The sequence below is a fragment of the Triturus cristatus genome, chromosome 11 (assembly GCF_964204655.1).
Source record: "Triturus cristatus chromosome 11, aTriCri1.1, whole genome shotgun sequence".
In the NCBI taxonomy this organism is placed as follows: domain Eukaryota; kingdom Metazoa; phylum Chordata; class Amphibia; order Caudata; family Salamandridae; genus Triturus; species Triturus cristatus.
This window is the reverse complement of record NC_140594.1, coordinates 305,677,440-305,692,984: the sequence shown is the minus strand read 5'-3', so window position 1 is coordinate 305,692,984 and position 15,545 is coordinate 305,677,440. Positions and strand designations below refer to the sequence as shown.

The window sequence follows — 15,545 nt, the reverse complement described above, 5'->3', positions numbered from 1 at the left end:
GACACACTACCCCTGCTGTGTTACCTGTGAATTCCTGGTTTTTATTGTTGGAAACAAGCGGAAGAGGGGAACTAAACAGGTAGACATTCAGGATATATCTTTAATGACTATATGTGGGAATGTTAGAATTACCATAGAGCTCAGAGTAGATCATTGACATACTTTATTTCACAGGATCACCAACATCTCCAGTGACGTATTTTTGCTGCCCTGGTCATGCCGAGGGATCCTTTCCAGAAGCCTTGCTGCCCAGGTCGTGCCGAGGGAACCTCTACAGTTTCTTCGTCCCTTGTTTTCCCTCTTCCCCCTGCTCACTGGCTCTGCTTTGACCCTGTGGTGCGGGCTAGTGGTAGTGGGAAGTTGGGACCTGTTCATCTCTCTCCTGCCTCTCGTTCCGTGGAAACATCAAGTGAGCCTTGATACTCGGGGGCAGAAGAACTGTTTGAATGCATTTATCTATACTCTGTCATACTCATTCCTTTGCTTCCTTCTAACAACAGATTGATGGCAAATGATGTGCTGCTCCTTATTGGCCAGATAAATATTGTCCTTGTCTTTGTAGTGTTTGTCCTTGTCAAACCTTTCCCCAAATCACATTACCCATCCATTCAAACCCCAAACCTCTTCCCCCCAAGCTGTGTGATTTATTGAGGTGTGGCTTAAATTACACAATCAATGGCTCACACACTTGGTGGGGAGGATGTGGTAAAAGCAACACCAACTTACTGTCTAAACTTCTAAGCAGTAGCCCACATGAGCACATTACAAATTAGCATTAAAAAATTATCCATATTTATTTTAGATATAAAATTAAGAACATCAGTTAACAGCATCATCGTTCAGGCTTTGTGTTGCCTAACCATAAACGCTTATCCTAAGCTTGTCCACTCCAGACTTTGAGTCCATTTTTATAACTTGAGGGTTTCACAAATAATACTGCCAGCTCCACATTAGCAAAATCTTACTAGTATTGCTATTTTTTGCATTTTAGCACAATCAGGCATTCTCATTGTATCATCACATAGTACTAAGAATTGTTTATAAATCATTGATAAATATATAACCCACTTATTAAGTCTTTCTACGTCCATTTAGTTCCCTATGATTGATAATCAATCAATCATTCAGATCAATTCTACAGTTGGAGCTCACCTGGGTGGAACTGGAGGTGGGACCTCACTTGTGAAGTTGTGATGCCTCCCCTGTTATTGCTGCAGTATATTCAGGTAAGACAACTAGTATGGATGAAATTTAACTTCGTAAGAAATAAATTAACTACTACTGTTTTTCATCTAACTAGTTGTACACAATATAGGTCATCAAGGCAGCATTCCCCATAATGGTTAAGATAGTTAGAGCAGTCTAAGCCTAGACTTTATAACTAAGTGCTACGCTCTCTCTTAAGTTACAAACACATAAACAGGCTGCGTAAAACTACTTGAAGGCAGCAGTGCAAAGTAAAAGCAAAATAAACTACTTCAGGCATAATTTAGATAAAAAAAAGTTTTCCCCTTTATTTATTTACAAAGAAACCCACCCTCTCTACCCAAACAACATGCAGATCCCTCTCCCCAAATAAAACTGACCCAAGCCCCACAACTTAAAATGTTCAAGAAAAGTCTCTCCAGTCCCAACTCCCTTCCCAGCGCCTCCACCCAGCCCCAACAAGCAACACATCCCTCCCACCAAAACAACATTTTTTAGAAAAGATCTAGAAGAGGGCATTATGGATGTCGGTCCGGAGCTAGTCCAGGCTCTGCTCCATCATGGTGAGCCGGCCCTCAATGGTGTCCAATCAAAGCAGTATGTGACGCAGCAATGGCCTGTTGCCAGTGTGGTGGGAGGTGGCAGCAGTAGGCTGGTGGCAGTGCTGGCGATGGGATGGTCACGAGGCTGAGGGGGCCCGGCTGTTGTGCATTCATTTCCTCCTCCTCCTGTTCCAGGACCACCAGCCGCTGGTATTCAAGCTGGAAATGCTCCAGCCTCTGCCGCCTCAAACAGGCCGCTATCTCCTACCTATTGGGTGGTCCATGTGGACCAGCAAGAGCAGCTATAGGGAGAGAAACAAAAAAGACAAATTGTAAATAATATTCTGTGCAAACAATTGTTTTAAATTACTGGGTGGCGCAGTAGCAGTATATTTCTGGTCCCCTACAGCCATTGGAATTTATTTGATGTGATTATGATTCGGAGAGTCACAATGCCAATTTTATGTTTTACCGACACATGTTGCCAAACATAAAAAAGCACTGACTGTGTGGCAGAAAAGCATTAAAAGGCATAGAATAACATCACAGGATTAAAAAACTGTGATTCGATTATTTTTTTCTTCTAAAGGCTTTTCAAGTAACTATGAACAGAGTTAGCCACTTTTAGTTGGAAAATAATTGACTTCTCATTGAAGAGTATGTCATTATGCACTATATGGAGTACAACATGTGTGTGTGATGCTAAAATAATGAAGCCATGATTATTGCGAGCTGTAGCTGTAGTTGACAATTATCTACTTTTAATTCCAATGGCCTTGCTCTTCGTCAAATGCATTTCTTTTTCTACCTTGTCTTCAAGAGGCATATGAATAATAAATAAAATACTACGTCAGTCACACACATCATGTATGAAAAGAGGATATTTATATATTATCCTGTCTACCGTAAGTAGATGTTGAGGAAAATGAATCTAATGGACTGCACTATAGGTAAAGGAACGGGCCATATAGATTTTATTTGGCACATTTGTCACTGTATATCCCATATGCCAAACTTGACATCAAATCATGCATTTACTCCTACTTTACTCTGTGGCCACGTCTACGATAACATATTTCCAACAAATCCATTTGCTGGGCAATAAACAAGGAAAGGAAACTTGATCTTCTCTGCTGCAGGGGGTAGGGTAAAGGTATTAGATAGGTAGGGTAGAGCTTTAAAAAAATATATAATAGAGGGTGGCCACTACACTGATCATCCATTCAGCATCTTTGGCTTATTCAGTCACAGTACAATTCAAAAGGGAAAAATCTGAACAAGTTTAAATTAAATCTGTTATGGGAAACCATGAAATGTATTCTGGAATCACTTCACATGGGTATCGCATTAAATGTGGCACGTGCCAAGAATAGATTTTCCAATTTCGTAGGCTAGATGGAAGAACTTAGGTAAAAAAATAAAGGAGTGAAGCACTAAGAGGTGACTGAGTCGGTGAAGGGACAACACACCTTGGTGCCGATTACGATCCGGTAAAAACCGGGTACGAACCATCGGTCGGAGAGTTTTCCCCGTCCGACTCGTACCCGGTCGTAAAACTTTACAAACATGGAATTACGATTCGCACGGAAACACCATTTCCGTACGAATCGTAAAAAACACCGACCGACGAAAATATACATACGAATGTGATCCGGGAATGCTGCGACGTGACGTCGGTACGCTTTCAGGCAGCGTTTCACGACCCAGGAATTACGATTCGAACCGACAGCAGTCCGGACGGCAATATTTTCACGGCACCCAAAAAGTGCCGGAAAAGCGAAGTACGGCGCGAATCGACCAGAGTAGGTGGCCCGGTACGCACCGTACCCCCCCAGCCCCCGTACGTACGCGCTGACTCCCCCCAGCCCCCGTACGTACGCGCCGACCCCCCCCAGCCCCCGTACGTACGCGCCGACCCCCCCCAGCCCCCGTATGTACGCGCTGACCCCCCCCAGCCCCCGTACGTACGCGCCGACCCCCCCCCAGCCCCCGTACGTACGCGCCGAACCCCCCTGTATGTACACCCGTGTACGTGTCGAACCCCCCCGTGTACGTTCGAGTCGTACCCCCACCCATGTATGTACGGTGCGTACCCCCGTGTACGTTCGAGTCGAACCCCCCGTGTACATTCGAGTCGAACCCCCCCGTGTACGTTCGAGTCGAACCCCCCTGTGTACGTTCGAGTCGAACCCCCCCGTGTACGTTCGAGTCGTACCCCCCTGTGTACATGTGAGTCGAACCCCCCCGTGTACGTTCGAGTCGTACCCACACCCGTGTATGTATGGTGCTGGGGGTACGCACCGTACATACACGGGTGGGGGTACGACTCGAACGTACACGGGGGGGTTCGACTCGAACGTACACGGGGGGGGTTCGACTCGAACGTACACGGGGGGTACGCACCGTACATACACGGGTGGGGGTACGACTCGAACGTACACGGGGGGGTTCGACGCGTACACGGGTGTACATACAGGGGGGTTCGGCGCGTACGTACGGGGGCTGGGGGGGTCGGTGCGTACGTACGGGGGCTGGGGGGGGGGTCGGCGCATACGTACGGGGGCTGGGGGGGGTCGGCGCATACGTACGGGGGCTGGGGGGGTCGGCGCGTATGTACGGGGGCTGGGGGGGAGTCGGCGCATACGTATGGGGGCTGGGGGGGTCGGCGCGTACGTACGGGGGCTGGGGGGGGTCGGCGCGTACGTACGGGGGCTGGGGGGGGTCGGCGCGTATGCGGGCACGTCTCCATGGTTGCTATGGGAGTTCGGTGCGGACGGTGTTTTTTCCATCCGGTTGTAACCTCGGACGCACGGGATGGATCGTGATTCCTCGGTCGGACTTCACCTTTCACATTTGTACGGTAAATCGTACGAGGACGTGTCGGACACATTTTCCGACCCGAGGACGTGTGGGGAATGATTCCCAATGCGGTTCGTATGGACTTTTTACCATGCGAATCGTGATTGCCAGTTCGTACGGCACTTGTACGATTCGTACGGTAAAAAGACCGGATACGAGTCGCACGGGGAAATTTTTTACCGGATCGTAATCGGCACCCTTGTGTATTCAGTTTCAAATGCATTGAAAACATTGTAAAGGGCACATTAACTGAAGCAGACACACATTACACTGTCAACACTGCAGTCACAAATTGATTGACCCACACTGCACTGCAGACATAGTTGACAAAAATGCCATAGGTGGGATGATGAATGATGGGGTTGTATGACATAATTTCGACAGACAGAATATCGACCTACAAATATATCGCAACAAAAATATCGATGACAAGAATATCGACATCCTATCTACAACATGGTAAGTACAAAAATATCGAAAATTAAATATCGATGTCAAAAATATCGTTATTAAAAATATCGTTTTTCTTTTACTTTAAAAATATATGTAAAATAAACCAAATTATACTTAGAAATTAAATAAACATAATTAAATATATTGTATAATAAATAACATGTATAATTAATATATATAATTTAATAAAACTTTAATTAAACATGTACATATAATATATAATATATATACTTACTGAATAATTAATTTTACTAATAATTTCAGTAACGTATAAATTATTAAATGTTTTTAAAAATTACCAATACATCTATACACATAAAATAATAACATTAATAAATATTTAATAATTACATATAGCAAATAATAATCAATATTTTTAATGTGATTAATTTTTATTATTAATGATATATTACAATAGCAAAAAAAACACAAAACATATGAAATATCAGACACAATAAAACTACTAGTCCAACTCCAACAAAAACAACAATTAGGAAAATGTTGGATACCGTAGGGGTAAAAATTACTATTCCAACTCCAAAGAGTGCAACAGTAGGGAAAGCGTTGGATAGCGTAGGGTTAAAATTACTATTCCAACTCCAGAGAGTGCAATAGTAGGGAAAGCGTTGGATAGCGTAAAGGTAAAAATTACTATTCCCACTCCAGAGAGTGCAACAGTAGGGAAAACGTTGGATAGCGTAGGGGTAAAAATTACTATTCCGACTCCAAAGAGTGCAACAGTAGGGAAAGCGCTGGATAGCGTAGGGGTAAAAATTACTATTCCAACTCCAAAGAGTGCAACAGTAGGGAAAGCGCTGGATAGCGTAGGGGTAAAAATTACTATTCCAACTCCAGAGAGTGGAACAGTAGGAAAAGCGCTGGATAGCGTAGGGGTAAAAATTACTATTCCAACTCCAGAGAGTGCAACAGTAGGTAAAGCATTGGATAGCATAGGGGTACAAATTACTATTCCCACTCCAGTAAGTGAAACAGTAGGGAAAGCGCTGGATAGCGTAGGGGTAAAAATTACTATTCCAACTCCAAAGAGTGCAACAGTAGGGAAAGCGTTGGATAGCGCAGGGGTAAAAATTACTATTCCAACTCCAGAGAGTGCAATAGTAGGGAAAGCGTTGGATAGCGTAAGGGTAAAAATTACTATTCCCACTCCAGTGAGTCCAACACAAGGGAAAGCGTTGGATAGCGTAGGAGTAAAAATTACTATTCCCACTCCAGAGAGTGCAACAGTAGTGAAAACGCTGGATAGCGTAGGGGTAAAAATTACTACTCCAACTCCAAAGAGTGCAACAGTAGGGAAAGCATTGGATAGCATAGGGGTACAAATTACTATTCCCACTCCAGTAAGTGAAACAGTAGGGAAAGCGCTGGATAGCGTAGGGGTAAAAATTACTATTCCAACTCCAAAGAGTGCAACAGTAGGGAAAGCGTTGGATAGCGTAGGGGTAAAAACTACTATTCCAACTCCAGAGAGTGCAATAGTAGGGAAAGCGTTGGATAGCGTAAGGGTAAAAATTACTATTCCCACTCCAGTGAGTCCAACAGAAGGGAAAGCGTTGGATAGCGTAGTAGTAAAAATTACTATTCCCACTCCAGAGAGTGCAACAGTAGTGAAAACGCTGGATAGCGTAGGGGTACAAATTACTATTCCCACTCCAGTAAGTGAAACACTAGGGAAAGCGCTGGATAGCGTAGGGTTAAAAATTACTATTCCAACTCCAGAGAGTGCAACAGTAGGGAAAGCGCTGGATAGCGTAGGGGTAAAAATTACTATTCCAACTCCAAAGAGTGCAACAGTAGGGAAAGCGTTGGATAGCGTAGGGGTAAAAATTACTATTCCAACTCCAGAAAGTGCAATAGTAGGGAAAGCGTTGGATAGCGTAAGGGTAAAAATTACTATTCCCACTCCAGTGAGTCCAACAGAAGGGAAAGCGTTGGATAGCGTAGGAGTAAACATTACTATTCCCACTCCAGAGAGTGCAACAGTAGTGAAAACGCTGGATAGCGTAGGGGTACAAATTACTATTCCCACTCCAGTAAGTGAAACACTAGGGAAAGCGCTGGATAGCGTAGGGTTAAAAATTACTATTCCAACTCCAGATAGTAAAACAGTTGGGAAAGCACTGGATAGCATAGGGATTCTATAAACATAATAACCAATTAAATAATTAGTTATAAAAAAATAGCATATTAATAATTAATTTACAAAATATGTATTATTAAATACCAAATATTTAAAATAAATATTTATATAAATAACTTTAAATTACATCCCACACTATTCCCCCTTTAACACACAACACACTACACATACAAAATACACAATACATTTAAATATCAGTTTATCTATTATTTACAATTAATAATACATTCTTTATAATTAATATACTTATTATTTACAAATTTATACATATTAACTACCAAATTACAATTATTCACAAATTAATTATTATTTAACAATACATTAATTAGCAATAACAACAAAGAACATGAAATAATAAATTATTTATATTTACTATATTTAACGTACTAATAAAAATTAATTACCAATTAATAATTAATTAACAAATAATTATTATTAATTACAAATAATTAAAAATTATCAGTAATTATTTGAATTTAATTACATCCCACCCTATTCCCCTATAAACCCACAACCCACTACACATTAAAATTCACATAATTAATTTAAGCAACAATTAATCACTTAATAAAATTAAATCACCAATTAATTAGTAATTAACAATTAATTAATTAACAATACCAATAAAGAAATATTAATATTAAACTAATTATAACTTATATAATTAACCAATTAATACAATTAATTTACAATTAATAATTATTTAACAATTAATTAATCAATTAATATATTTAATTAACAATTAGTAATTAATTAACAATTAATTAATCATAAATACCAATTAAACAATACATATTAATTAATTAATTATAATTAAATTACTTCCCACCCTATTCCCCTATAAACCCACAACCCGCTCTGATACTAAAACGCTAAATTATATTTTAAATACTATTAATCTCTAAACATTTATTTTTAAATGTATTAAAATACATTACAATAATCTTTCACATACAAATAAAATACATATTAAAATACATTACACTAATAAAATATCGATATTCTTGACATCGAAATTTTTGATTACGATATTACTTACATCTATATTAATGACTTCGATATTATTAACTTCGATAATACTTACCTTGGGGTCGATATTCTGTCCATCGATATTCTTGACTTCGATATTCTTTACCTACGATATTTACAACTCGATATACTTGTAGGTCGACATTTAAAACTCGATATTTAGACTGCTCACCGAATGATGGGTAGGATAGATCTGGCTCACTTAAATACAGCGAGTCAAGGGAGTAGAGCAAAGAATAAAAATAGATAACCCCCACTTAGAACCATTGCTTTGAATGATATTGATAACCCTACATAAATCAAATAAGCAAAGTAGGTGAGCAGCATGCTCCTTATGAGAAGCGTTCCTTGCTTATTCATCCAAACAATTCAAATATCCATTCATCCTTTCATTCTAATTTACCCATAGCCACTGTGTTTAAGTGTTACTTTCTCCCATCCAGTCTTTCACCAACATTTCCAAAGCATTATATAGCCATTCAATAGCAACCATTTCTTCAAACCATCCCTTCACCCATCTATACCTTTAAACATAATTTAGATATCAGATACACAGCCCCAAATACAACTGCAATGCAGCACTACAGCTCAGTTAGAAGCAGCACATCAGTATCTTCCAAATATCACTCTGGGCATTTGATCAGTTGGTTCACACAATTAGATAAGCCAGACATGGAATAATGGTCAATGAATGACATATGGTGTTGGTTGGCAAACGCAATGCGAGTGGGGCCTCATACGTTTTTTCCAGCCTTGCTGCACTGTCATTGGAGTCTGCAGCACACTACATTGGAGAGGGTGGAGGTGGTTCATGATAACTATGGCCACTCTCTTGTGAATGGAACTGTGTTAGAGCAATGCATAAGTAGAAAAAGGAAAGCTTTCTCAACAAACATTCATGGTGACTTTTATTTAAAATATTAGCTTTCTTGGGCTTGCTATCTGAGCCTTCATGATACACAGCACCAACATTCCAATACCTCAATTCTACCCTAAGAAGTCCACAACAATCATAAAAGGACTTACTGGGATCAGCAGAGCGCTCGCCATCTGCGCTGGTGTTCGGCGCCGGCTGACCAGCTTCTCCCAGATCCTCAGAAACGTCCCTCTTCTTGCCCTTCGGTGCTGATGAAAGAAATTAAGAAACTAAATAAAAATAGTAGTGATTCAGTTAATTATCTCCACAAAATGTTTTATGAAAAGCAAATGTAGTCACATAATTTTCAAAAAAGATCACCTATAGTAGTACTAGTTTCGACTCAAGTCTATCGACTGTCGTTAAATCCACATTCCAAATTTCCCTAACAAAAACTACATTTGGAACTAATGTATTGCAGAGAATGATCTATTTTTGATTCTATTCCCATTTCTCAAAACCTTTGATGGACCAACTCAGTCTTCCTTTTTTGCAATGTATAGATGTATACCTCACATCACTGGGAATTCTTTTAAATAACCGGGAACTGTACGAGCTACAGAAAGTCACAGAGAGAACGCGCAACTCACTGATTCACTATAGTGGCAGGAGAACAGTCTGCAATGGATTCTTAATTAATCAGCCAAAGCGAGCGCCTGATGAATGTGATTAGGTGGCGCTGAGCACCTGCCTAGCAGAAACTAGAAACTGGATCACACAATAATATACCAGCGAAAACTAAATATAACTTATCTCCGAGTATGAGCAGCAGGCTATTCTGAAACAAAATGTTAGCATTGTAGAACACCAGCACAACAAATAATTAATACTCACCGATCCCCAGAATCTCAACGTCTAGCAGGTCGAGCAGGTTCTGTTGATGGTCCAGAATGTCTGCCCAGCAGCGCGTCAGCTGCTGGGTGATGCACCAAATATGGCTGGTGCGCCACACACGCCAGTGTACCACCCTCCAGTGCCGCCGACGCTCCTGCAGGAGGTAGCCACTGCCAGGCCTGCTGCCAGCATAGCGTAGAGGTGGCACTGCACAAACAAACTAGGGCTGCCACCTCCTCCTCTCCAAAGATCACCCAGGGCTGCACACCTGGGCGGTGGCCCTGCCCACAAGGATGTCATCACTCTGCCATGGCGCTGGGTGGGGTAGAAATAATAAGAAGGAAAAGGAAGGGAAAGTAAAGAAGAGAGAAATGAGGAAAGAAGGGGAAATAAAGTCAAAAAGTCACAAAAACGCACACAAAAACGTAAAATAGACAAAGACACACACTATTATAAAAAATAAAAATATGGTGTAGAAAAGTAATAAATGAGGAGGATTACAAAGATTAGGGACATGTCAAATTTAGGCCCAGCACCATAGCAGAGAGCAAAAAACCAAGATGGCCGCTACCACTACGTGGTGCTGTTCGCACATGATTTATTTTACACGAGAACACACTTGAGAACGGTATAGTGCCGTTCACACGCGATTCTGAAGTGCACGGACACACTCCGCATTCTCAATGCAACGAGAATAGGTGCACTGGCAAACTCCGCCCTAAAGTAGAACGTTTTTTCAAACTCCATGGAATTCCACATAGTAGGACTCCTCGAACTCTGCCCACCCCTAGTTGATAGTGAACCGCAGAGAGTGCAGGAGGTCTGCTGAAGTCTGGAGTTGGGATACAACTGCCTGGGATGAGCAACGACTGCCTGGGATGAGCCCACTTTCAACAGCCAGTCATCAAGATAGGAGAAGACTGGCACCCCAAATCTCCACAGATGAGCTGCAACCACTGCCTTCACCTTGGGGAACACCGGACGGGTGTTGGTAAGGACAAAGGGGAGAAAGATAAACTGAAAGTGCTCATGACCTACAGTGAACAGTAGCAACATATGTGGGCAGGCAGAATGGGGATGTGAAAGTATGTGTTCTGTAAGTCCAATGCTACCCTCCCGTCTCCCAGGTCCAGGGGCAGGCAGGACATGTGCGAGCGTGAGTATTTTTGATTTCTCCTTTTTCAAGAAAAGATTGAGCGGGCACAGGTCTAGGATAGTAAGAAGGCCTCCATCCTTCTTGAGCACCAGAAAGTAGTGGGAATAGCACCCACAACCTACTTATGATGCTAGCACCCTCTCTATTTTTCCCCCCGTATTTGTAGAGCGCAACAATTATTTCCTAGGGAATATCACAGTGGTAGGTAGATGCCCAACCCATCCACTGAGAGAGTTTCATTAAATGAAGACTGAAACGTCCTGCCATTAACCAGGAAAGAGTCAAGTTTTCAAATATTTCCTAAACCTAGTATGATTATCAATCTAACGAATGTCGAAGGGTAAAGAGTTCTTTTGATCCGCAGCCAAATAAGAGAAGGAATGGCCTCCTGATCTGATCTTCCTTATTCGTATAGTTTTGGCCAAAGCCAAACTACAGGATGTCAGTTCACAAGTAAATTTATAAAATTCCATTCTGGCTTGTAGAGTCCCCAGGCCCACGTTATGTACAGTTTTGTGAGCATAGCATAAAAGTCTAAAATTGGCCGTCTTGCACATAGGCAGTCAATGCAGAGAGGTTAAACAGGCTGAAGCTAAGCCAAATCTATCCACATTACAGAGAAGGTTGGCTGCCACATTTTAAATTACCTGCAATTTCCAGTCTACTTGTTAAGAGGACCTGGACTATGGGTTTTCACCAAGCTATTGGGTTCCATTGGAATATTCTTCTCAATACTTAACCCCTTTGCTGCTAGGCCTTCCCCCCCCCCCCCCCACTTGCTAAGCCTTTTTTTGGCTATTTAGGGTAGTTTGCGCTTAGGCCCATGTAACGTTTTGACCACATAAGGGATCCACACCAAATTTGAGTTCTTTTTTTCCAACATCATGGGGATTCTAAAGGTACCCAGGGTTTGTGGATTCTCCTGGAGGGGACCCAGAAATTAGCCAAAATACAGCTACATCTTTTTAGGGGGGGTGGACATGGGAAAAAAGGGCTCCAGATGAAAGCGTCTGTTTTTTTCCCTGCAAATGTTATCAAAGAAGGGGTTGTGGTGCTGAAATCACCATCTTCCCAGCTTTCAGGGACAAGCAGACTATGTCAGAAAACCAAAATTATTTACACAGTTTTGGCATTTTTCTGGGACATAGCCTATTTTTGCTATTTTTTATGCTTTCAACCTCCTTCCAGTTAATGGTAGAAATGGGAATGAAAGCAATAATGGATCCTGGAGAGCTATACATTTTTAAAAAGTAGACAAAATTCTGAATTCAGCAAGGGGTCATTTGTGTAGATCCTTCCAGGTTTCTTCATAGAAACTAACAGTTAAATATAGGACAAATTGAAAATTAGTTGAAAAAAACAGCCATATGTGTCAACATTTTTACCTGTAACTTCTTCGAATTATGACAACTGTATGAAAACAATATACCGTTATATTTGCTGGACCTTTCTGGTTGTGGGGATATATAGGACTTGAAGGTTCACCAAGAACCCGACGAATCCAGAGCCAATAACTGAGCACCGTCTTGCAATGGTTTATTAATGTGTACCGGGTATATAGCAATTATTTTGGGAACATGTATACATGGAAAAATTGGTATGATAGACACCTATGTATTTCTGAAATGGCAACAAAATATAGAGTTTAGAAACAGTTGATATTTGCACATTTCCACAATTGGGAGTACCCATACTAGCATGAGATTTATGGGTAATTTTTCAAATTGACTTCTTTTTTACACATTGTCTTTCATTTGGAAGGCAGAAATGCATCAAAAGTCAATAGGTAATAACAGTTGCTCTACAATTCTGTGTTACACTAAGTCTCCCGAGAAAAATGGTACCTCAATTGTGTGGGTAGGCCTAGTGCCCGTGACAGGAAACAGACCAAAACGCAACGTGGGACCACATCATTTTCACAGTGAAAAATTACCCTTTTTTTGCAAAGTGCCTAGCTGTAGTTTTTTAACCCAAGCTCTGCCGGCACCTAGGAAAACCTAGCAAACCTATATATTTTTGAAAACTAGACACCCAGAGGAATCCAGGATGGGGTGACTTGACTGGCTCTCACCAGGTTCTGTTACCCAGAATCCCTTGCAAACCTAAAACATTGTCCAAAAAAACAAATTTTCCTCACATTTCTGTGGTGGAAAGTTCTGGAATCTGCGTGGATCCACAACATTCTACCCAACCCGCGTTCCCCAAAGTCTTCCGAGAAAAATGGTACCTTACTTGTGTGGGTAGGCCTAGTGCCTGTGCCAGGAAATGGCCCAAAACGCAAAGTGGACACACCACATATTCAGAGTGAAAAATGACCCTTTTTTTGCAAAGTGCCTTGCTGTAGTTTTTTAACCCTAGCTCTGCCGGCAACTAGGAAAACCTAGCAAACCTATATATTTTTTTAAACTAGACACCTAGGGGAATCTAGGATGGGGTGACTTGCCTGGCTCTCACCAGGTTCTGTTACCCAGAATCCCTTGGAAACCTAAACAATTGTAAAAAAAACACATTTTCCTCACATTTCTGTGGTGGAAAGTTCTGGAATCTGCGTGGATCCACAAAATTCCACCCACCCTGCATTTCCCAAAGTCTTCCAAGAAAAATGGTACCTCACTTGTGTGGGTAGGCCTAGTGCCCGTGACAGGAAACGGCCCAAAACGCAATGTGGACACACCACATTTTCACAGTGAAAAATGACCCTTTTTTTGCAAATTGCCTAGCTGTAGATTTTTAACCCTAGCTCTGCCGTCACCTAGGGAAACCTAGCAAATCTATACATTTTTCAAAACTAGACACCTTGGGGACGCTAGGGAGGTATGGCTTGCATGGTTCCCCCAAAGGTGTCTTACCCACAATCCCCTGCAAACCTCAAATTTAGCCGAAAAAAAACCACTTTTCCTCTCATTTTTGGGTGGAAAAGTTGTGGCATCACCAGGCTGACAAATTTCCTACCACCCAACATTACCCCGGGTCTCACGATAAAAATGGTGCATCACTCATGTAGGAGGCCCAAGTACGTGCGATAGGGAAGGGCCCAAAACGTATTTAGGCGACATCAACATTGCCTTTCGAGAAACGGCCTGGTTTTGCAAGGGGGGGTCGCCTGCGTTTTTAGACCCGTGCTCGGTGGTCAGCTAGGGAAACCTACCAAACCCACACATTTCTGATAACTAGACACCCTGGGGATTCCAGGGAGGTATGGCTTGAGTGGATCCCCTAACGTTTTCTTACCCAGAATCCCCTGCAAACCTCAAATTTAGCTGAAAAAAATCACTTTTCCCACACATTTTAGTGTGGGAAAGTTGTGGCATCACCGGGCAGACACAAATGTCCTACCACCCAGCATTTCCCGAGGTCTCCCGATTAAAATGGTGCCTGACTCATGTGGGAGGCCCAAGTACCCGCGACAGGCAAGGGACCAAAACATATTGAGGCGACATCAAAATTGCCTATCACAAAACGACCTGGTTTTTCAAGGGGGGTCACCTGGGTTTTTGGCCCTGTGCTTGGCGGCCACCTAGGGAAACCTACCAAACCAACACATTTCTGAAAACTAGACACCCGAGATATTCCAGTGAGGTATGGCTTGCGTGGATCCCCCAAAGTTTTCCTATCCAGAATTCCCTGCAAACCTCAAATTTAGCTGCAAAAATCACTTTTTCTGCACATTTTTGTGTGGGAAAGTTGTGGGATCACCGGGCTGACACAAATTTCCTACCACACACCATTCCCCCGGGTCTCCCAATAAAAATGGTGCCTCACTCTTGTGATAGGTCCAAGTACCCGCGACAGGCAAGGGCCCAAAACGTATTGAGGCAACATCAAAATTGCCTATGAAAAAAAGTTTGGGACCTTGCCTGTCGCGGGTACTTGGGCCTCCCACACGAGTGAGGCACCATTTTCATCAGGAGACCTGGGGTAACGCTGGGTGGTGGGAAATTTGTGTCAGCCCAGTGATGCCACAACTTTCCCACACAAAAATGTGCGTCAAAAGTGATTTTTTTTTAAAGCTAAATTTGAGGTGTGCAGGGTATTGTGGGTAAGAAAACGTTGGGGGTCCACGCAAGCCATACCGCCCTGGAATTCCCCGGGTGTCTAGTTTTCAGAAATGTGTGGGTTTGGTAGGTTTCCCTAGCTGGTAGCAGAGCCCAGGGCCAAAAACTCATTGGACCCCCCTTGCAAAACCAGGTTATTTTGTTATAGGCAATTTTGATGTTGCCTCAATAAGTTTTGGGCACTTGCCTGTGGCGGGTACTTGGGCCTCCCACACGAGTGAGGCACCATTTTTATCGGGAGACCTCGGGGAACGCTGGGTGGTAGGAAATTTGTGTCGGCCTGGTGATGCCACAACTTTCCCACCCAAAAATGTGTGGGAAAGGTGATTTTTTCAGC

The 15,545-nt window shown here is 42.2% G+C and overlaps 1 protein-coding gene across 2 annotated transcripts in view; it reads right to left on the bottom strand.

Annotated features, from left to right (window-relative positions):
* Window positions 1-15,545, bottom strand: part of LOC146784101 (uncharacterized) — a 403,383-nt gene that overhangs the window by 111,915 nt on the left and 275,923 nt on the right. Inside the window, exons 4-6 of one of the 2 annotated variants that reach the window (XR_014970462.1) lie at window positions 9,998-10,312; window positions 9,274-9,372; window positions 836-2,050 (exon numbers count right to left, since the gene is read on the bottom strand). The exons of the other annotated variant lie outside the window; for it this stretch is intronic. The gene's annotated coding sequence lies outside the window, so the exon portion shown is untranslated. Of the gene's footprint in view, window positions 1-835; window positions 2,051-9,273; window positions 9,373-9,997; window positions 10,313-15,545 lie in introns of those variants that run through there. 2 annotated transcript variants of the gene reach the window in all.